Here is a 23,976-nt window from a genome sequence, read left to right as displayed (position 1 = left end):
TGTCTCAAGAAAAGGAACTAATATAGAGATTATGGAGAGGGATGAGGCCAGTGGGAGCCTGTAGATTTTCTTCTACCTGGGAACACGAGAGATGAGAGATGCTTAGAAGCCAGAGGCTATGTGTTCTGTTGACTTGAAGATGTATTTGTCTCTTCATTTTAGGAAATTTTTTAGCATCCTGTAGCTGAACCTATCAAAATCTTTGGGTGTAAAGTTCATCTCCTAGGTCACTTTTTTTTATCCCAATTTGTACTTTTTCCTAGTCTTACCTACTCACTAGCGTTTAGCTTTTTGTTGTTGTTGTTCTTATTTGGATTCATGACGATTTTATATATAGTCATCTCTAGGTTAATATGAGGTAACTACAGATTACTTACTATACATTCAGGCTTTTTTTATATGTCATCATTTTAGGCCAAGATTTTGTTTCCTTGGGCCTTCAAACCACTCTGCTGTTTTGATAACTAATATAAGAAAAAAAAATGTTAGACTTGATGAGCACATTTATAAGACAAATTTGACAAACTTCATCCTCCATCTGCCACTGTCTGTCAATAGATTCTAGTTTTGAAAAGTTGGACAAGTCCCTCAGTTTCTGTGGTCCTTTTCAAGTCACAGGGACAGTCTCATTGCAGTAAAGTCTGATCTTAAATACATAATAGTCCAAACATTAAGTTTCTCTGTTCTCCCATTTCAGACCCACTTCAAACAGAGACATCAGCCATGTGTACAGGATGACTGCTTTCCCCTGACCCATTTTTATTGCCTGATTCTGGCTGGGTTTCCGAAGCCTGAAGTCTTTCACTCAGGAAAAGGCCTTGTTCTACTAGCTAAGCCCTCTAGAGAACGGCAGGACCACAATGCAGAATCCTTCATTGATAATCCCCAGCAGTTCCCACGTTCCTTTCTGTAGTGGCTTCTGGCCTGTACTCCCAGAACATTAGTGGGGACCCCTTCCAACAACCACTTTCAAGTTTCCTATTCCCAAAATTTCAGGTCTCCCAGTCCACCTAGAAGTCCTCTTTCATATAACCTCTTCCACACAACCTCCATGACACCAGACATATTTTCTCTCTTTTTTTTAACTCTATGAGCCAATCCAAGAGGGTACAGACCACCATCTCCACTCTTTCCTCTGTGTTGAATTCTTCTGTGTTTAGGGAGGTTGCATAACTCTCTCCTGCTCCACATGAGGAGGGCATGAAAGTGAGAGTATAGCCTACTGGCATCTTTCCTCACCATTCCTTCCAACCTCATTTTTACAGCAAACTCAGAGGTAGTTATTCATAAAACTCAGCAGGACCATCTAGGAGTGCACTTTGTGTTGGAGGTTTTGTTTACATTTGTGCAGCTGCATTTAGTCGATGACACTGAGCACCAGTTGAATTTCTAATACAATACTAATGCGTGTTGTAAGAAATAACTTCCAAAATGGCAATTCTAGCTTTCTGTTGATTTCATAACCATTCTCACAAGCACAATAGTAGCTTAAAACAGCACACATTTATTGTCTCACAGCTCTGTAGGGCAAGAGGATAACATGGGTCTCTGTGAATTAAAATCACATTTTCCTTCCCAAGGTTTGAATCATTTCTGGAAGTCAGCAGGGGTCTCCAATGTGAAGAGCACTCTCTTTTTGTTATTGGCCTCCTCTATCTCAAAGGGCAATCAGAACCTTCCTCTCGGGTATGTGAATATCAATGGATGTACTTCAAAATCATAATCCACCTTTGGGATTTTATTGCATTTTATAGTCTGTCTCCTAGACCCCAGGGCTTGGCCCCATTTCCTGAGCTTTCTCGAGTATATATGTTTATGCCATTGAGGCTTCTATGAGCTATCGCAAACTGACTTCCCTGGAAGATTTATTTAATTTTTTTGTTTATGTTTGTGTTATACCCAAATTTGCACGGTCTGTTTTAGTGTCTTCCTATCAAATAATCTAGGCTAGAATCTGCGGTTAACGTTCCGCAGAAGCCAAGGTTTCATGAATGTAATTCTGAGCCTTCGATTTCACAGGCAAGGAATGCATCTATGTGTCTGTGACGTATTGGATGCTAAGACTCAGAGATCAATAATATCTCAGTAAGTACAATACTTCATTTTGCCTCACTCGGGGAAGGATTCATTTTGTTTGGGAGAAGTCAATGCAAGAAGGATAACTAATAAAAATGCAGTGTTTCCTTACAGTGATTTAGGTTTCTGCTGAATTTGAAATTTTTATGCCAATACTCCATGGGTCACTGATTTAGACAAATTAAAGGCATAAATCATATGAGTGCTATAATTGCAGGAGTGGTTTGGTTTTCACTTTACATTTATAGAATCTATTTGTTTGGCTCTGTTTTATTGCCTAGGTTTACCTGTTTTCATTGTTATGCTGAGGCAGTTTTCTCCTTGGGATATCCATTTGTCTATGCCTTGCTTATGGAGTCCCTCTAGGTGTGTGCTAGGCTTCAGCAGCTTCTGAGATAGTATGAATCCTTTAAAGAAAAAAAAAGCCAGTTTCCAGCTGTCAAACTCATAGTATCATCGACCTATGAAAAGTCCTTAGGGAAAAGGTCAGTGGGTACCTAGCCAATATTCTTCTATGTCAAATTAATCCAAATTATTCTTTCATGAATGAGTAATTATAAATAATACTTTATTAATTTATTATGTTCTAGTTCAAGACATTATTAAATTTATTTTTCCTGTGATGTAGGGTTTTTCGTCTTCAACTTACAATTTAAAAAATTGTAAAATTTTACATTTTCAATGTAGGGACCATAGCAACAAGCTTCAGACACATGCAGAGACAGCGTTAAGGACTGCAGCCAGGTCTAACTTACTCGAATCTCATGACTGCCAACAACTCTGAAATTTTGACTTCTGCTCAACTTTCCCATTTGTTTCCTAAATAATTCAAACTGTGTTTATGTTGATTTTTTTGTCAGAATGAAAACACAAATCCTTGCATGAATTATCACAGAGAATTCAGAAAAGTTGGGGGTTGGCTCTTAATTCTGGGCCATCCATCTAATTTCAGTTTTGTAGTTGACTATGGCCCCTGTGGAGTCCTCCTTAAAACATAAAATGAAAAGAATCACCGGTAAAAGAGGCCTCTAAGAGCAATCTGGGAAGGCGTATTTTTGTGGGTTCAAATCTCACGGCCCTTCTATATCCCCCGTTAGTGCAGGAAGAATGAGATGCCAATAAGGAAGGTTTCCTCAACTAGATCAAATTCATTGCAGAATAAAAATGACAGACTTGAGGTCTAGGAAGATTTTCAACATAGTTCGTTCTTTCATTTGCCTGTTTGATGAGAGTGATTTAAATCTATATTTTTCTTCGCACTTTATCAGTGTTTGTATTTCTACTTAGGGTCTGCAAATGTGCGCACTAATACATGGTGGGGTGTGGTGATGAGGAGCACTCTTTGTCCCCAAACATGTGGCCCCTATTCTGGCTATGTCTTTTGCTAGTTGTTTGACCAAAAATCAATATGTTTAACTGTTCTGAGCTTTATACTCCTACCTATAAACAGGATATCATAGTGAAAACAACTTCACAAGGTTGAATACTTGTTGTCTTTAAAAAATAATGTGTACTTCATAAATGTATACAATTATGGGTATGGGACTTTTTCCTACATCTATGCATGTATACATGTGCATACACGCAAGAAGCACATATAATTTGTTTTTAAAGATAGGGCCTGGCTATTTCAGGCTGCCTTTGAACTCACTGCGTAGTTGAGGATGATTTGAATCCCCAATCCTCCTGCCTCTACTTCCTAAGTGTTAGGATTACAGGCATGTGCTACCATACCTAGTTTATGTAGTGCTGGGTATAACATATAGTACATACTTGAAAAATGTCAATTATTTTTATCTTGTATGTACATTTAGGTATGTAGCTCCATTTTTAATTTTTAAATATTTTATATGTATGAAAGTTATAGCTAAATGTATGTCTGTGTACCATATGCATGCCTGGTGCCTGCAGAGGCCAGAGGAGAGCATCAGTGTTAGACACTTGTAAACTTACATGTGGGTGTTGAGAATAGAACCTGGGTCCTCTAGAAGAGCAGCAAGTACTCTTAACTGCTGTGTTACCTATCCAGTCCCTGTATCTTCAGTTTTAAGAGGACACTTGATACTGAAGAGGAGGCCTTCAAAAATGACCCATATTTAGTCACATGCAGAAAATAAGAGATTTTGAAGTGTTGAGCCCAAATGGGGGGCCAACATCACACACCTTCCATATGGACTCAGAGAATCTTCCAGAAAGAGGATGTAGAAAGATTGCAATAACCAGGGGTGATAGATGACTTCAGGGAAATCGTGTTTACCGTACCCAACAGGGCAGTTGCACATTCGAGCTCACAGCAATTGGGGCAGCATGCACAAGACAGACACAAGTTACAAGCAGACAAAATCCCAGCCTGGAGGAGGTAGGAGGGTGCAAAGGCCACTTCTAGCTGAGAAGCTATTAGCATTGGATAACTGCTAGTACAGGGAGGGTCAATTTTCATTAATCATGCGGCCAAAGATAGGTTGACTGTATGCCAAGTTGTCTCCATACCCAAGAGTACTTAGCCAATACAAACTGAACTTTATGGTTTAAGGGAGTTGGAAGGGGCGAATGCAATCAAAATACATTGTATGAAATTCTCAAAGAAGCACTAAACACATTATTTGTAAAAATGGGTCTTGGTGACAAGAAAGAGGTGGGGGATTAGAATGAGTCACCATGTATACTCACCATTAAGTTTGTATGTCAATGAGTTCACAGTGATTTTTATGATTTAAAAAACAATCCTAATTTCTCATTAACTTGCCACAAAGTTTCATTTTTTGGTTACATTTTACATTTTTGTCTTACAACTACAAGCTGAACTGTGAGTCACTCTTATACACTTCCTGTGTAAGGTAGCAGCCCATGCTGGCACTTTATCGGCATAGCAGAGAAAAAGGAAAGTGCTGAGGAGTTGGCCAATGACACTGCTTGATACTAGAATTTTGTCTATGTGTCATTTCCTTTTGCAAGTGAGGAAGACACTCTCTGTGTTCTACCCAAATGTGGGCACACACACATTACAGGTACATGCCATGAACACAAAAGAACAACCAGAAAGGAAAGTGAGAGAAGATGGCATTGATACGGCTATGACTGGTGAACTAAACAGCCATACAAGTGTAGGGATGGGACTAGTATGCAAGGGGCTGAAGAGGGAAACAACAGTGCTTCTTTTTAGAACGCACTTGTGTAAGGAATGGGACTATGTCAGAAGTCACAGGAGAAGGAGACCAGGCTGCTCAAGAAAAGCAAAATGTCATGCTTCTCCAGAAGAGAGGAAACACAGATTCAGGGCCTTTGTTGCCTGCGTTTTGAATCTTCATTTTCCCACTTTTCTGTGAAAAACTAAACAAGTTATTTACCCTTTTGTTGAGCAATTACAAAAAGGGAACTTGCAGTGTGCCTACCTCAGAATTTTGTTAATCAAATACTTTTTGGAAAGCATTGAAAGCAGTCTAGTGTAAGACTGTCTCTATGCTTATTCCTAAGTATGGAGAACAAGAAACACAGTGGTGCAATGCCTCAGCCATCATGTCGGGAAAGCAAGGCTCATCACAATAATCCACAAACCTTTACACATTTACCATGGTGACGTCATGGAGAAGCAAAAGAGCAGTGGGAACGTCCCAGGTTTCCATTGACTCCCACATACATTGCTGACTCAGGGTCAGGTGGAAGCTGAAAGAGCCATCTCTCTGCCATGAGCCTGGAACACAATGTTCCTACCTCATTATCGACCATGGACCAGAGGGGAAAGGAGAAAATAGGAGAACAAGAAACAGCAGCGAAACAAAGTGGAGACAATTCTCCAGCCACAAGTGGGAAGGCAGATTCCATGACAACACCCAGACAGCAGCTCAGCTCATGCAGGCGATGAGGAGATCTCCAACGGAGGCACCTGGTGTCAATGAAGATGTCTCCGTGGGCTTGGTGGTCTCAGGTGGGCATGAGTCCTTAACTGAAACACACCTCTGAAAACTGAATCCCACTTATTAGATTGTTTCAGTTTAGGAAGAACAGCATCCTCATGAGGCCTACTAGGCACAGCCTGTTCATGACTGCCTGATCAAGTTAGGGGGTTACATATAGGGTTTGGTTTGGGACAGATTTCTTAGCATCCAGTCAGAAACACACACACACATGTGTATACATACAAGTGTATATGTATAGATCAATGTGTATGTATGCATATATATAGTGTGTATGTATATGTGTGTGTGTCTGTGTATATATAATACATACATACTATACACACATTCAGCAGCCTAAATGGCTCTCTATGACATTCCTCAGCTGCTGATAAGACAGTTTGGAGTAAGGGACCAGTATAAAATGTAAGGAACTGGGCTGGTGAGTTGGCTCAGTCAGTAAAGCACTTGCACAGCAGGCTTGATTACCTTTTTAAAAAGACATACAAGGGCTGCAGGAGTAGGCAAACTGTCAGCAAGGATGCGGAGACAAGCAGCTCCCTGGAACTCAAAGGCAGGTCAGCAGCCTAGCTGAATCAGTAAGCACCAGGTCCAATGAGAGAACCTGACTCCAAAAAAAAGATAGAAAGAAAGAAAGAAAGAAAGAAAGAAAGAAAGAAAGGAAGGAAGAAAGAAAGAAAGAAAATGACTAGAGAAGGGCTGGGAAAGACAAGTGACATTGATCTGTGACTTACACACATACACACACACACGTTGTAAGGAACCACATTAGGGTCTCAGAGCTAAATTGATCCACCCATCAGGGTCAAAAACCTCAAAGCCATATAAGCCTACTACTTTGCTGAGCCCACTAAGTTCAATCAGAGGGGGGGAAGGACTCATTTGAAGATGATGATGATGCAGGGAACTCTTTTGCTTTTCTATACTATACCCGAGGAAAGTGGTGATAGTAATCATACGCCATTGTCATTTGCTTAGGATCATAGAGAGCAATTTTGATCTTTTGCTGCTAACAGGAGAGAATAAAGCTCATCCGGACAGGTGACTTGAATCCCAGAGTCTTTTGGTGCAGATGTGGCTAGTTCCCTCGCCAGCATTTAGCTTTTCTATGTAACATAATGACAGGGAAAGAAAGCCCGAGTCAATGATACATCTGCTCATAAACTTCCATTTGTTAAATATGAAGCAAAATCCTGACAGCCATAAAACAGGGTGAACAGTTGTGTGTTTGTATTAAAATATCATCGAGATAAGCAATAACCAGCTATCCGAGCAAAGGAACATCTGCGATATTATCTCGCTATTTCTGGCTGAGTCATCTCATGCTGGGAGAAAACATAGGGAAATGGAGTTATCACTTGTAGTGCTCTTAATTGAGTTAAGGACGGGCTCTGCTGTGGATCTTCCCAGGGGCTGTCCCTACAGACACAACAGGTCTCTCTTAAAAATAAATTTTTTAGCTGATTGCTTCAGATCTGGCACTGTAGACAATTTTAAAGTAAAGAAATAAAATTCTGTCCTGATAATTCTTGGAATAAAAGAAAAGCATCCAGGGCCTTACAATTAGTAAATCTACCTCTGCTCTAGGTGCACATACAAATGTGCACCTGAACGTGGAGGCCAGAGGACAACCCCAGGTGCTGCTCACCATAAGTGCCATCTACAGGTTCTTATTATTTGTTCTAACATTTGGTTTTGGGTTTGAGAAAACATTCTCAGTGTGGAACTTGCCAAAAACTTAGGCAAGGAAGCCAGTAAGTCAGGGGCTTCTATTTTCTCTAGCTCCCCAGCACTGTGATTGTAAGCACATGCCAGGACACATGGGCTCTAGGTGTAAAAGTCAGGTCCTCATGCTATTTCATTTACTGAACTATCTCCCTGACACACACTAGCCTTCATGAAGGGATTTTTTTGTTTGACCTCTGGGAAGGGAGCGAACTCATCAGAAGTGTTTGAAAGTGCCACCTCCCAGGCTTTCACTAAGAGAAGGCTAAAACAAAACTCTCTCCTTAATAGGTCTTCTTTAAGATGCTTATAATTTATGAGCTAAATATTTTGGGTGGAGATAAAGTCAAAAAGACACTAGAGAAGTACTGAAATAATGGGATCAAGATCTTGTATTATTGAAAGCAGCTCCAGAATCAATTTGCTGTAACCTCTCATTACACAGGTGGTAAACGTGTACCTATAAACACCATGAATGTATGACCGGCAGGTAGAAGCCATCAGGTATAGTGAAGGGCCAACACACTTGGATTTGATATTGGATTTTTACATCTTGAGCAAAGCACTTAACCATCCTGAGCTGTGGGTTAAATTTCTCTTTAAAATGGAAGAGCATTGTACAGCCTTGTCCTGTAAGCTTCCAGCAGAAGTGAGACATGATATTTAAACAGCTTGTACACTGTGTTCTGCTCCTTAAAGATGCCCCACTGGTGGCTTTTATTACTTTGAGTAGAGCTGGAAACAGAGTGGATTCCAGATAGCCTGTGCATTACATTAGAAAGCAAATACATTCATTATGAAGAGAGTGAGAAAATCAGTGGATCCTATCTGTCAGTGTTCCCAGACAGGTCTGGCACATTCGCGAAAAGCATATCTATACACATGAGACAGTCAAGAATTGAACCACAGGCTTTAACCAGACCTGTGACAATCTGGGCAACGTAAGCACAAGGCAGTCTGAGCCTGGAGGCTGACTGAGGACAAAAACCTGATGCAGAGGGTCTTCCAGCTGAAGGCGCCATGTGGCAGACAAGTGCAGGCATTTTCATTCTAGCTCCCGACAAGGTAGTTCCTGCAACCTGGCACTTGATTTGGGTACAGCCATCTTTTGTATTCAGAAAGTCTGATTCATACATGTCTCCAGTCCCCTGTCTGAAACTACTGAAAACAAACAACCAATTCTCAGTGAAACTGGAAGTCATTCTTAGAGGCCAATTCGGAGTGAGTCGTGCAAACAGGATACAGTCTGAATTTCAAAGACAATGATCTCTGTGGGCATCCATTAGATGTGAAAATCCCATTGAAAACCTCCTTCAAACAGAAAAATATAAAATCAACAGCTGGTAATTCCGAAGAGAAATTTACTTTAGTACAAATCATAGTCATCAACCCAAATTTGTGTTATTTCATAACATAAGCTACAGCTTTATAGAATGCTTTTTATCTGTACTTTATTGATCACAGAGCACATCACAAACATAAAGCATTAAATAACTCATTAGAAATGCCGAGTGCTTAAAGGGATTACTTTACTTCCAGAGCACAGTTCCTACTTAAATATAAACGACCTGACACAAAGATGTAATAAATGTATACCTTTCTTCTAAATGTTCAGCCTCTTTACAAACAAATTGATCTTTATGACAGCTTCATAAAGTGAGAATATGGTGTGTGTTGCTTTCATGTTTATATTGTATAGTAAGGGAATATGGAAGTAATGCCCCCTCCAGGTGTGTGGCATAACTGCTCTTTGCTTTCCAACAATGTTGCCGTTGTGTTAGCCATGCTACTCTAAATCCTCCCCTGACTTTGCTGTTGGAAATACTCCCCTACAAATGCTCTCTGCAATGGGCAGCCAATATGGCACTGCTCTGTGTGAAATCTTAAGATACTGACATCAAGACCATTGATAATGTCAGAGAGATGCCTATCAGGCCTCCAAGTTCTAAGATCCACACACATCAGGGAACTACCTGTCTATGCATCCCGCAGGGATGTCTCAGAACCCAGTGACCCTATCCACACAGCAACTAAACTCACATCAAGAGCTGGCTAAAATGAATCATCTACACGAGGGAACCCAGGGTACCTTTAAAACACCACCGTAAGGCTTTGGGGTCACTAACAGATGCCCATCAAAGTTTGTAGTGAAAGGCAAGAATGTCTCCAGCAGGCATCTCTCTAATACTGATGCCTTGGCTTCTGTGACTTTTGATTTCTATTTTTATAAATGCATTATTTAACACCATTCAAGAACCTATTTGTCAACCTTAATTATGGCTTACATTAGAGTTTATATTGATTGGTTTTTGATTGGCTCTGAACTCTTTGTCCAGAGACAAAAAAAAGTAATTTCCATGAGAAATTACCATTACCAGAAGTTTCCTTCTGGGCTGCTTAAAATATACTGTTTAAAAATGCATGCTTTTAGGATGACTTGAGCAACAATCATTTTTAAATACATATAACCTCTTGTTGTTGAATTGTATGAACAAAAGAATGTAAGGTTTATATGCAATCTAAAATAATTTAAGATCTATAGCTGCCAGATTGCATTAATCTTTTACAAAGTCTAATTATTTTTCCTAATAACATAATTGCTTTATATTTCCTCAAAGTGCTAGGTTTTATATTTATGACAAACTTACAAAAAAATTAACCAGTATACCTCTGCTTTACATATACTGGGAGTTCTGGGAGTCTTAATTATAAAGTCTGAACCTTTCTGTAGTTGTAAGGAATCAAAAACTATATTGATTACTCTGATAGAGTAGCTGTTGGTCTTAACACCACAGTAAATGTTGTTTCCGTTTGCTGTGATTATTAGTTGTGTCTTAAAAATGAGAAGGCTGAAATACCGGTTAGGAAGTTTGCCTATGATACTTAAATATTTGACAACAGGACCAGGATTTAACCTTATATGTATCCAATACCAAGTCTATATTCCTAACAGAGGGCTTGAAGAGTATAGCAATTTTAATAAAATTTATAAAGGTGAATATGAAAGATCTGCATAATACAGAGGTAAGATAACAAAAAAGAAAACATGAAAAAGCTGTACAATGAAGTTTCTGAGGAGATTTAGGAAGAGCTGGTTCTGCCCTTCCACTATTGGGATCGCTTCCATATTGTGAAGCAATTGAACATAGCATAAAGGAAAATAATGGTGAGCAACATAATGTTCCCATCTAAGAATTTCTCTTGACTCCCTCAGTTCAAGCAACCATCGCCTCACCAGGGTACCACGGCCACTTTCCAAGTGGTCTCTCTGACTTTGGTCTGGCTTTCCCAGTCTGTCTGCCATGCTATGTTCACATTCTTCCAGAGTGAAAATGTCATTAAGTCTTCCTGAAACCCAGTTATCTCCCCATTACCTCAAAATAACAGACTCTGAAGGTGTAACACAACCCTTTAAAGTCAGCTCCACACATATCTGACTATTTCTCACTTTTGGTCTCTGAGGCCCCATATCCTCAGGGCTTCCCACACACCCACTGCACATGACAACAGACTACACACCATTCTTCCATCTCAGGACCAGGCCAGGAGCTTTCCTACAGTGTGATCTTCACACTCCCAGCCCTCTCTGCATGGAACTTTTAAACCCATCATTCTGAATTTCTGCTGATGCTAGCCTACCCTTCACTTGGACATCTCTGTCTACAACCCTAGTACCATCTCTACCTGAGAAACGCAGGCCCAGCTGTGTATCACTGCTATGACTTATTATGGCATTTGTCCCATTGTATTCTAATAAGTGTTTTGCTTTTCTAGAAACCTTCTTAGGGAAGAGTACCTCTGAGAGTGAATTCAAATCCTATCTTATTCACCAAAGAGTCTCTAACTACTATCTGCCAGCCATTGCTCAGCAAACACTATATTTCAAATAAAAGATGGATGGACAAATAAATGGTTTGCTGTGGGAATTTCTACAGATAATAGCCTTTAAGTTACCATCACCCTATGCCAATACTTTGTAAGTCAGCCATTGGAAATAATAAGGTTAAAAAAAATCCTAAATCTATAATTTACCGTTACTGTTATCACATTTTGCTATCTGCTTCAAACAGAGATAATTTAGAATGTTTGAAGAACTAAAGAAGTTCTGCCAAAATGGGGATTACAAATTGCTCCTGAAAAAATACAGAGAGGAGATTTTGTCAATTACCTATGCTATAAAGTAGGTATACAGAAAATTAGAACACAAAAGGCACAAATTAGGAGAGAATGATTGCAGACTCTTAATGACTTTCAAAGATTGTTGGGAGACATTTCCAGTCTATGACTGGCTGTTGGGATAACACCTGACCTAATAGTTCATTTAAACAAAACCTTAGATGGTAACAAAGACTTAAATAGTCCCAGAAAATTAATAGCTAAAGCAGAAAAGGAATTGATTGTTGTTGAAGAAAAAATACAGGAGGCACATGTGGATAGGGTGAATCCAAATTTTAATTGCATTTTAATCATATTGTCTTCCAGAATTTCTCCTACAAGAAGCTTAATGCAAAGGGAATATATTATCTTAGAATGGATACTTTTACTACATAAACCATAAAAAATTAAAAACTTATGTGGAAAAAGTCTCTGAATTGATTATAAAAGGATAATTGTGACTTTATCAACTAGCAGGTATAAATTCAGCAGAGATTATAGTGTTTTTTACTACTGATAAAATTAAAAAATTATGGGAAGAAAATGAACCATGGCAAAGATCTTGTGCTATATTTTAAGAGAGATTAATAGCAATTATCCCAAAAGTGATAGAATTAGCTTTATAAAAAGAACTACTTGGATCCTTCCCCACATTGTATGGGACATACCTATAACTGGAGCCCATACATTCTACACTGATGCAAATAAATCAGGAAAGGCAGGTTACAAATCAGAAGATTTAAGTAAGATGGAACAAAGCCCTTATAATTCTGTCCAAAAGGCAGAATTATATACTATTCTCATTGAAGTTTTAAAGAACCTCTTAATACAGTTACTGATTCACAATATGCAGAAAGAGTTGTCTTACATATTGAAGCTGTTGGATTTATAAAGTATGATACAAAATTGACTTCATTATTTATAAAGGTTCAAGATATAATCAGAAATAGGCTCTGACCCATATACATAATACCCATCTGATCCCATATGGGTCTGCCAGATCCTCTAGCACAAGGTAATGCAGAAATTAATCAATTATTGTTTGAAAATGTGTTGAAGGCCTCAGAATTTCATAAGAAACATCATGTCAATAGCAAAGTTTTTCCATTACAAAAGAAAGAATTTTCTATTACATGGCAACAAACTAAGGAGATTATAAAGTATGTCCTACTTGCTTTTTCTATAATCAAACACCACTACCCACAGGAAGTAACCCAAAGGGTACACAAAGGAATGAAATCTGGCAAATGGATGTGTTCTACTTTGCAGAATTTGGAAAATCAAAATAGGTACACCACACCATTGACACTTATTCAGGTTTCCATTGGGCAACTGTTTTGAGCTCAGAAACGACTGATTCAGTAATCACACATTTATTAGAAGTTATGGCCATCATGGGTATACCTGCACAAATAAAGACAGATAATGATCCAGCATATGTCTCTAAGAAAATGAAACAGGTTTTTTTTGCTTATTATAATATAAATCATATTACAGGTATACCACACAATCCTACAGGTTGGGCAGTTATAGAAAGATCAAATAGAAATATAAAGGATATGTTAAACCAACAGTAAGGGATGGAAAATACCTCCAGAAATAGATTACATAATCCTTTATTTACTTTGAATTTTCTTTTTTTTATGTTTTTATTTTATTTATTTTTTTTTGGTATTTAAAGCATTTAATTGCCCAAACATGCAAAACCCCACGAGTATAACAAAGTCTTTTTTAAGAATGTGCCTTGAGTTTTATTATGTAAATTCTTCATTTTTTCGTTTTTTTAATTTTTTAATTTATTTATTAAAGATTTCTGTCTCTTCCCCGCCACCTCCTCCCATTTCCCTCCCCCTTCCCCAATTAAGTCCCTCCCCCTCAGCCCGAAAAGCAATCAGGGTTCCCTGTCCTGTGGGAAGTCCAAGGAACCCCCACCTCCATCCAGGTCTAGTAAGTTGAGCATCCAAACTGCCTAGGCTCCCACAAAGCCAGTGCATGCAGTAGGATCAGAAACCCACTGTGATTGTTCTTGAGTTTTCAGTAGTCCTCATAATGCTAGTGGGAAAGAGACAACAGCAGCAGAGAGACATTAGATACTAGGAAAGTCTTCTGAATTAAATCAGCTGTCATATTTCAAGAATGTGTTGACCTCACAATGGAAGCCAGGAGATGTGTTACATTGGGGAAGGGGTCTTGCTCTTGTTTCAACAGGAGAAGAACAGTTATGGATATCATCAAAAGTAATAAAGATTCAGTTTGAAAAAGAGAAATCTCTTGAGAAAGAGAAATGACAGCTCATTCACAGAGGTGACAACCATGCAGGTGGTGAGGAAATCATATAGGGTTGGGGCAGGGTTCTGTTCTTGTCTTTACAGAAAAATATACATCTTCAAAAATTCAAGAGACTCTGGATATTTGGATGCTGAGAGAAGGAAAAATAACTATCCAATAAGGAACATCAAGAAAAAGAAATATAAGGACATGTGATCAAAACAAATACATTCACACACACACACACACACACACACACACACATATATACATCTGTGTGTGTGTGTGTGTGTGTGTGTGTGTGTGTGTGTGTGTGTGTGAATATATAGAGCTGACTTTGGAGTTGGACAATGGCTCTGTCCTTCTTTAAATCCAAGCATGTTGTTAAAATGAAAATTCAGAGTTTCTGTCTCATGTCAGGAGCCATGGTATGGGACAGAAAGAAAATAGGAATTTAGAAAAAAATTACTTTTCTTCATAAATATTTTTGTCTCTATTGTACCTTTTAATGGATATATGTCTGTATAAATAATGTTTAAGTTTTCCTCAATGAACAATGAATTTTCCTGTAGAAACCTTTGAAGGGAGAAGATGGGGCCCCACAACAACTCTACCTGGTTGATATGACATCATGATGCTAATAGTGCTACTATATTACCTGTCTTGGGTACCAGCTGCTCAAGATAGTTCCAATTTGGTTAGCTGAAATGGTGCACATTTTTACAACATTCTGGCTAGAACTCCAAATAGGAACCTCAGAAAAACCCTACCAAATACTCAGAGAGTATTTGCAATTTTACCAGACAATAATCTTGGAACTTAACCATCATTTTACTTTCACAAAATCCCATAGAAAGGACCTTGCCCTGTGACAGCTGGAAGTAATTCTAGAAGACGATGTTCCCTCTAACAACATCCTAGTGTTAGAGACATCATTTAGGGGTTGATTATAATTATTATAGGTTTGGGGGTTGGGGAAAATTATGTAAGCTCAGGGATCTCTTTGGGAAAAAAAGGATAATTGAATGGGATAATAGATTAGTGTGCGCTTACTCACATTAATAATAATAGTGAGTAATAAAGTGAATACTTGTAAGCTGTTATTTATAGGCAATTTATATTAGATTTAGATTCTTGCGTATTGATACAAACTTAAATTATATTGAATATGTTCCTATTTTCATCTATAATATTTGTATACCTAAGAGGTGATTTCGTCATATTGTATGAATGCATGCTTAAGATATTTTGTATATTGATACAATTTTAGGATTGCAATATACATATCTACCTCTGATCAAGATACTTACATATTGTTTACATTTTGATGTCATTGTCCTCATTTGTTGCACAGTTGTATAAAGATTGTTTAATATTCTAATATGAAGTCTTAGTCTTTAAGTTATATAGGTATTAAGAATAATAGGTCAATAGTCATCCCTGTTTGTCATACTTGTTAGACTAATCAGGTTCTTTAGATACATAGAGATTGTATTCTGTATAGATGGGTAATCTTCAACAATTTTTAAGAGCTGTAGAATATGACATTTAAATAACTTAGGGTTCTGTTGATGTGAGACATGTTTGCTCCTGGCAGCAGTGCTCTATTCCCAGGAGAATGTTGAGCACCAGAGACACTACACTTGGAGTTTGTTTTCTTCTTGGCAAAACTGGTCTTTGGGCAAGGAATTGCCCATATATCGACTGCTGATAAAATGCACTATGTCCAGACAGGACAAGCAGGAAACAAGAAAAAAAGACTGTTAAATCTTGCCAAGACAGGGTAAGATGGTTTTGAAAATTTCCCTGCCTCTGAAAATGGTCCGTCAGTTACTCTAGCTAGACCTTAGCCAAAGTTGGTTTCTCCAATGTTGCAAATGAGACTTTGGGTGATTGTCCAGGTAGCCAGTTGTCTCTGTCATTTGTTGCACATTTTGGAAGTAGCTTAATTGTACTTCCTGCTTACTCAAGTAATATTATTTCCCTTCTCGGATCTTTGATGGGGTTGAAGACTAGATAGTTGTAGTTCCTTTCCTCTCATGACTTGGCTAAGTTATTTATAATACAAGATTTAAACTCCTTAGGATTGGATAATTATTGAGACATTTATCACATGTTTCTTGCTTGATATTGTTTATGCTAGTTGTAATTCTTATTTTTTATACCTAATATTTGTTCTTATTGTATATAATTTTGTATTAGGCTTAAAACTCTCTTATTTAAACAAAGTGGGGCTGTAGGAAATCTTACATCCAATAGCCTTTATGTTACCCACCCACTTAGGCATGGCCTCTTATACTATATATGCCAATGTAAAGTGTTGGTCCAGCCTCTTTTCCAGTGGCTTCATTTGGTTCCTATTCCCTGTTTGTGCAGAAGACTGTGATCTGTGAATCTACCCCTAAATAAATAACCCTTTATCATACTCAATTCTGAGCTAGTGTGGGATTTCTTTTTAGCTTCCTTCTTCAATGGCTGGAAGAATATGACAAAACAGCTAAGAAAATATGAAAAAGGATAAATGTGAAGAATATAACAATAATGTAATCACCTTGAATACAATAAAAAAACTAATATACTTAATATCACAGTGTATCAAAGCATACTTTTACAGAGAAAAATAATCAATTGCTTTAAATTATCTGTACAGGGTATCCATAAAGTACAGAAATACAAATAATATCCCTTTTTACTAGTTGTTTCTTTGTTGGCATTATTTAATAAAAATAGAAGGGATATATTTGTCTGAGTTTCTAGAATTTGGGGCACCCACAGATACAAGCACTATGCAAGTGATTTCCACAATCCCTGGTTCATTCTCTACCTGGTCTGGGAAATCTTGTTGTTGTTGTTGTTGTTGTTTTTCCACATGGAAAAAGGAGAATGACAGGAACAGTCCAAGCAGGAACCTCTTTTCAATGTGGAGTTTGAAATCCTTTGGGATGTCCATCCTTTAGGGAAAGTATGCCCAACCTGCAGCCTGCAGGTAGTACATGACCCAAAATAAACATGAATGTGGCCTGATACCTTTGTAGATACCATCATGGCATTGCCAGAAGTCTGTACAGCCCTGCTCTAGGGGCTTCATGTGACACATTAATAGAGGCTTCCAGTCCACATATACCTGTATTTAGTGTTACATATACCTGTATTCAAAGTCCACAGAACTGCCTTTAGGCCTGTCTCTTGATTTAGGAAATGAAGTAAGCAGATATTTTTAGAAAATAGGGATAATTATTTTGATATTTGAAAGCTGGTTTCAATTGACTTTCCTTAATTTTTCCGTCGGTCTGACCTCTGAAGGTAGTAAGAACCAAAACTCAGAGCTGTCCCTCATCTTTGAGCCACAGACCCTCCCCCCCATTGTGAGGTCTGGTTCTGGCTTAGTGTTTCCAAGTTTTTCATTAAAAAATTAACTGCATTTTTTTATTTTATATACTTGGTGTGGGAACACATGTGTGCTCATATTTCACTGTGTACATGTGGAGGTCAGAGAACAGCTGGCAAAATCAGTTATCTCCTCCCAGGGCATCAGGCTTAGTGGCAGGCTTGTCTACCCAATGTGATATCTTGCAGGCCCAACAGTACCAACTGTTTCTATTGAGAACTTTGTTGCTCCCCAATTTATGCTTAATGCTGGACTCCAGTACCTTTCCTCTTGCACATCCAGCTACTTACTCTAAAACAGCAACTTCCTAATACCCAAACCTCACAAAGCTTTCCATAATCAGGCCTCATTTTCTCAACACCTTGCCCTGAAAATTGGTCCATTCCCTGAAGATAAGCACTATCCCAATCCTCCCATCCACTCTTATCCCCATATAAAGACCATCAGAAAATGTGACTTTTTCCCCATAAAGCTTCATTGTGCTGCTGCAAAATCATAATCAATGAAATTCCAAACTATTTCCAAGATAAAGGAATAATATGAAGAAAATCAAATGGATGACTTGAAATCAAGAGAAAAGGGAAGTGACCAATTGTAGATCAGGGGCAAAGAGGAAACAAGGTCCTAGATATTTTCCACAGCGAATTATAAAATATGACACAGGAAGAAAAGTGCCCTTGTGTGCAGCTACAAATGTTCCATATGCATACAAGCATCTAAAATGACAGTCACACCTCTGTTAACTGGTGGTCTCCTAGTGGGAGACCCTGTGATCCATATTAAGGTTACTGCTTTCATTGTGTGTTAGTGTTGTTGAAAGCAAATAGAGGGCCAGGGTGTGATTTGCTAGACTGCTTGCCTGGCAGGCACAAGGCCCAGGTTGCAGCCTGGGCACTGCAGTAATGGAAAAAGAAAAAGAAAAGCACCGTGGCAGCATGTAGGGGCCATACTCTCTTCTCAAGCCTTGCAGTTCAGGCCTGAAATTCTTCCCACTGACTCCAATTCCATATCCTGAGGGGCAGGATAATCACTATGAGACATTATGCTACATCTCAGTTTCTTTAAAAATAACCATTCTGGATCAAATATTAAATTCTAGGGCTTTTCATTAATGCTTTGAATATTTCAGAACTGTGGGTTATGCTTCACTGTATTGAAGGAAGATCACTCATAGCCTCTGCTGCAGTTAAAGCAAGGAATGGGCTTCTTTTCAAATTGCCTTTTTTATTTTTACCGTTGTGTTACAGCACAACCTTCTGTGTGTTGCATACAAATGATAGTTGGTAAAGAGATTGTGGGCTTGCATGCATAATAAATACAGTTCTATCTGAGTAGTTGGTGAGTATTTCATAACGCCCAAGTAGGAAATGGGAGCATTTACATATTTTGGGAGGCTTCACAATATATTCACTATGCATGCATGTACATATTTACATACCATTTTCAACACTCTTATTTATAAGCAAATAGCCAAACAGGCAATTATTTGTATGAGGGCCAATATGACACAGTCAATGGTCTGGAAAATATAGGGTAGTTAACGAACTCATTATTGTAAAATGGGAATGCCAAGAAGGTGTACCAGCTATTTGAAACATAAGCCACTGAAGAGAGCGCAATTCCCTTCAAACAAAATTTAGGAGCAATAACTAGATATAAGTCCTCTCATTTTTGTAATATTTAAAAGAGCATAGAAATATGAAACACATAAAAAGCCATTTTAGTAAAAAAAAAAATGTGACTCAATGATTTTTCTCTAAAAGGCCCGAAAATCAAAATCAACATATTCTTTGTGACTTACATTACAGTTCTGAGGACTGCTGTATTCTGTGGGCCATGGCTTCCTCTGCGGGAGTCACTTGATTCTTAAACAGAAATACTTACAAAGAGTGGCCAACTAGCCCAGTGAGCTTTTCAATTAAGGACGGAGACTCTGTGGAAGTATTCGAGATCTGCTCAGAAAGGTCAAAATTAGGAGCCAGGCATGCTCCAAGTTGGGTTGTTTGGGCAAGGGAAGATATCACAAGAGAGTAGAGGATGCTGCCTGCTCTCCATCACTGCCCATCCAGGTAAAACAATGAATGGAAATGACTGATCTACAATTTGCATCCTCTTTTCGGTCCATCAACAGAACATTATTAAAACCAGTCAGCCGGAGCCCATTAGAACAGCACTCACGTATGAAACAATACCCAGGTCTGCTTGGTCTCCATTTTTATGCACTGCTACAGGACTATAAATATTCATCGTAATGTAACTGAAAATTATTGAAGTGAGAAAAAAGAGAAACAGGGAAGCCATTTGCTTCAATTCATAAACAGCATCTGTTGGGAAGTTATTCATAGATTGCTTCAGGGCCTGCTGAGCAGCAAGCCCACGGAAAAGGATGCCATTGCAGGCAAATTGGCGCAAACTGCATGGAGGTGCTATTAGACATGATTCACTGACAGTCAGGGAGAGTGATCAGGCACTGGGTTGTTTTATGTGTTCCTTTATCACGGGGACACAGAGTTACCCTCTAGCCAAAGTCTCTTGCAGTTCAAATTAGACAAGCAACCTTCCGAGTGTATTACGCCTAACTAGTGTCTGGGGAACGTGAGAAGAAGCGGCTGCACTCCTGGACTTAGAAGGCGCTCGTTCATCTGCCCACACCTGAGGCGCTTGTCAGATGTGACCTGTGCAACCTGGCTGATTTGGATGTCCCTAGCAAGACCTTTTTCATCAAAAATTAAGCATGAAAGAGAAAACTTTTTAGAAGGATGAAGTCAGTGGTGTGCTAGACCAGAAAGGAGTGAGTGGGATGCTTGCCACTTATCACTAAGAAGACAAATTAGCAGGGACCCTTTCCAATCTGGCCTTTCAGCGAAGTCTTATATCATCAAAGACTGGATTTATGGTTTCCCAGTCAAAGCCTCAAATTCAGTTCACAGAAAACAAACACGAGAGCTTTCACATGCAAAGTGATCACGAATAAAACAGATAGGTGGGTTTAGCAACTGTTTACACTTGTACATTGATGCATGTGTTTGCTGTTTAAAGGTATCTTTGAGACTAAGAAATAAAATACTTCGTTTTTCAGATTTGGCATGTATTTTAGTGATGCGAATGTCATCCATTTCCAGCTAAACTCACAGATTCATCTTCATCTCACTAGAAGAGAGACATCCAGGTATGTATCTCCCAAGACGAGAGTTCTGCTCTTCTAAAAGAAAGAGCCTTATGCATATAGTAAACACACAAGCATGGACACACACATACACACACATAAATGTACACACACAGACACAGACACAATCAGACTAAGCCTTTAGATGTAATTACTACATTATAAGAAAAAAGGTGACAAAATATATACATTAAGACGATGAAAGTGCCGTTTCAGACTCGAAAGCTTGAAGTGAATTGGTTTCCATGACAAATAAGCTACAAAGGAATAAAATGGTCAGGAGAAGAAAGGAGGGGCCTACAGAATAAAGATGGCTTAAGGAATATGTTGAGTTAACTGAGGATTTAATGCAATTGGTGGAACACTCTCTGGAGCTGTGAGGCTTTGTATTTCATTCTTAGCCACCATCAAGTAAATGCGTTGTGCAGAGCCTGTTTAGATCTTTATTTGAATAAGCTGACTACTTGAAAGAGAAAAATAAAAGACACACACACATGCATACACACACACTAACATACACAGCTGAAAAATTCTTAATGCTGACTAGATATGTTTATGGTTTTAAGGAATTACAACTTTCTATATGATAATGTATTTTTAAACAGTCCTTAGAGTTTGAAATATAGACATCAAAATAGTGCCATAGAAGACAGAATATGACACAAGAATTTCTTGATTTGATAATTAACAATTATAGGTTATAAAGACATGAGGATTGGTCAATCAATCCTCCCCTCACCTCAGTCTTCCACAATAAACATTGTAATGCCATACTTTCCTGTGTGCCGTAATCCAATCACTCTTCATTTTCTTCTGACACAAGTTCTCTCCTTGGACCTTGAACTTGCTGATTCAGCTAAGCTGCCTAGTCAGCATGCCCCAAGGATGCTTGTCTTACATCATCGGTGCAGGGATTACAGACGTGCACCACCACACCCAGCTTTTTATGTGGATGCTTGGGATCAGAACTCAGGTCCCCATGCTTGAGTGGCAAGCATACTAGCTACTGAGCCATCTCCCCAGCCACTAAATTGCTCCATAGGTATCATTCATTTGTTTACTCTTGACATATATACTCTTGACCATACTGTATATATACAAAATAACCTCTCACTGACACAATGCTTTATTAAATACTAGGAATAAAGACATTAATTAACAAAGGAATTTAATTTTTCCATCCTATTAGGACATTTTAAAAAATAATGAGAGAAAGGTTTTATGTAGGGCCACCTGGCTAGAGTCAAACTCATGATCAAAGTCTTAAAAAAAAAGTTTGTCCTAACTTAATTTTTTTTGGCAAATTACTTGGTTATTGGCTGTGTAAACATAAAGCAAGTTTGTATAAACTCGGGGGTGAGAAGGGAAAGAAATCTCAAAGGGTCTCATATCCTTCCACATACACAATGTTACAAAGGCCACTGGGCTCATTAAAAACACCTATATGCAGGCATTACTAAATTAGATACAACAAATACAGCATGTGTTAGATTCTATCAGAAAATGAAAGCATTCCATATTTTATGAAGCATAGATGTTGGCTCCCTTAACTTGTAGTTGCCTAGATTGCCAAAGGGGTGTGTTTTGTTTGAAATACAGTGATTTGCCAATTACTGGCTGTTACTCCTGCTTTCTTCCTGCATTCCAACAGAAGCCATGCGACGCTTACTAGGTATTATTTTGGAGGCTAAAGGGCTGTAGTCCCACCAACATCTAAATTCCCTGCACTTACATTCTCTCAAACAAAATGAGTAAGACAAGTAATCCTTGTCTATCCTTGTGACTTGTGCCTGTTTTTCTAAGACTATTAATGCCATGTTGGATCCTGTGACTGAGGAAGTGACTGGGGGATAAGCTTGAGGGGCAAGATGTGATCTTCCAGTAAATGCTGAATAAAAAGACATATTCTGCTCTTGTGCAGTCTTGGTAGAAATTTGAGGAGAAATTAAGAGTTCCTAATTACTCACTAATTTTATTGGCTTTTTTTTTTTGTACATCCCTGTTATATTACTGACTGACTGCTACCTGCTGGATACCATGTCAAGCGCTTGGTTTGTGACAGTGAAAGACCTTGACCTCCAGGAACTTACAGGCAAGTGATTGGGAGCTTTAAAAAAAAGACATGGGCACGTTAAGGGGGCAAAGAGCTATATGGAACTGATACCAAATTTTTGGTAGAGACATGGGTGCCTCACCTGCCAACTTCTATATAAACAGAAATATCCTGAGAGGCTGGGAAATTTTTCTGATGAAGATATTGAACTGGGAGAAGATACTACAGACACTGAGAATACCATGTGTAATGAGGTTGGGAAAATTTCACTCTCAGAGAGTCTGATGCAATAAATAAAGTCCAGGAAAACAAAATCTTAACAAGGAGCCAAGGGATTTGAACATAAATGACTAAAGGCTTCAAGAAGGTCAATGACAGCATGGCCTTCCCAACCACCTGGCAATATGATTGGCCCACAGCTTCTACGAAGTACCTTCCTTGGCACCATTTATACGAATATCTTCAGTCACATTGATTATGTGTCTACTGTGTGTGATATAGGAGGCAGTTTAGAACCTGGACAAAAAAGGGAGAATACAGAGCTGTGGACCATATGCAACATATAACACAAGGTACATGGCATGAAGGAGGCCTGCCTGGGTGACAAGATGTTAATCTAAAACTTTAAGTGCAATCAGAACACACACGAGAGCAGTGCATGTATGCCCTATAACTTCCCTGAACTGGATCTAGGTTACGCAGCTTCTTGACCATGGCCTTCAGCAAATGACAGGACTTTTTGCTTCTGTTGCTTCATGCATAAAGATGCAAATGATAACAATTTAACTTGTGAAGACTGTGGTAGCCTCCATCAAATGAAACAAATGAGGCCTAGTGTACAGTAAGTAGTACAATGTTATTAAATAAAAACTAAGCTCCAAGTGTTCCAATTTTTCTCTTATGGGTAGGTCTCAATTTTAACGCAAACTCAACAAGTATTCTTGAACTCGGGACTCCAAAACTATTTGCATGGAACCACTGCTCTCAGCTTCGAGGGATTAAAGACACCACTTGACTCTAGCTGTCTATTTTGTAGCAGATGAACCATGGCGACAAGGACAGAATTTTCAGAAGTGAGGTTGAGCTCTGCCTCACTATTGTTGTGTTTTGCAAATATGGGCTTGATTTCTTTACAATCCAAAGACCACGTAGCTGGAAGGTTTTATCAATCCACTCACTAAATCAATCAATTAGTCAATAAAATAAGACATTTAGTACACGTGAGGAAACT

At 38.6% G+C, this 23,976-nt stretch overlaps 1 long non-coding RNA gene across 2 annotated transcripts in view; it reads left to right on the top strand.

The window, feature by feature from the left end:
- LOC121437906 overlaps positions 1-22,784 on the top strand; it is a 150,756-nt gene extending 127,972 nt beyond the window's left edge. The window contains exons 5-8 of one of the 2 annotated variants that reach the window (XR_005973015.1): positions 1,581-1,686; positions 2,020-2,085; positions 20,606-20,695; positions 22,738-22,784. This is a non-coding gene — a long non-coding RNA (uncharacterized LOC121437906). The remainder of the gene's footprint in view (positions 1-1,580; positions 1,687-2,019; positions 2,086-20,605; positions 20,696-22,737) is intronic. The other variant, XR_005973016.1, reaches the window with a different exon arrangement.
- The last annotated feature ends 1,192 nt before the right edge of the window (positions 22,785-23,976 follow it).

Source organism: Microtus oregoni, unplaced genomic scaffold (assembly GCF_018167655.1).
Source record: "Microtus oregoni isolate MIOR12 unplaced genomic scaffold, Mior012 000002F_ref0000024, whole genome shotgun sequence".
NCBI classification, from domain to species: Eukaryota; Metazoa; Chordata; class Mammalia; order Rodentia; family Cricetidae; genus Microtus; species Microtus oregoni.
This window is presented reverse-complemented; position numbering and strand designations above follow the sequence as displayed.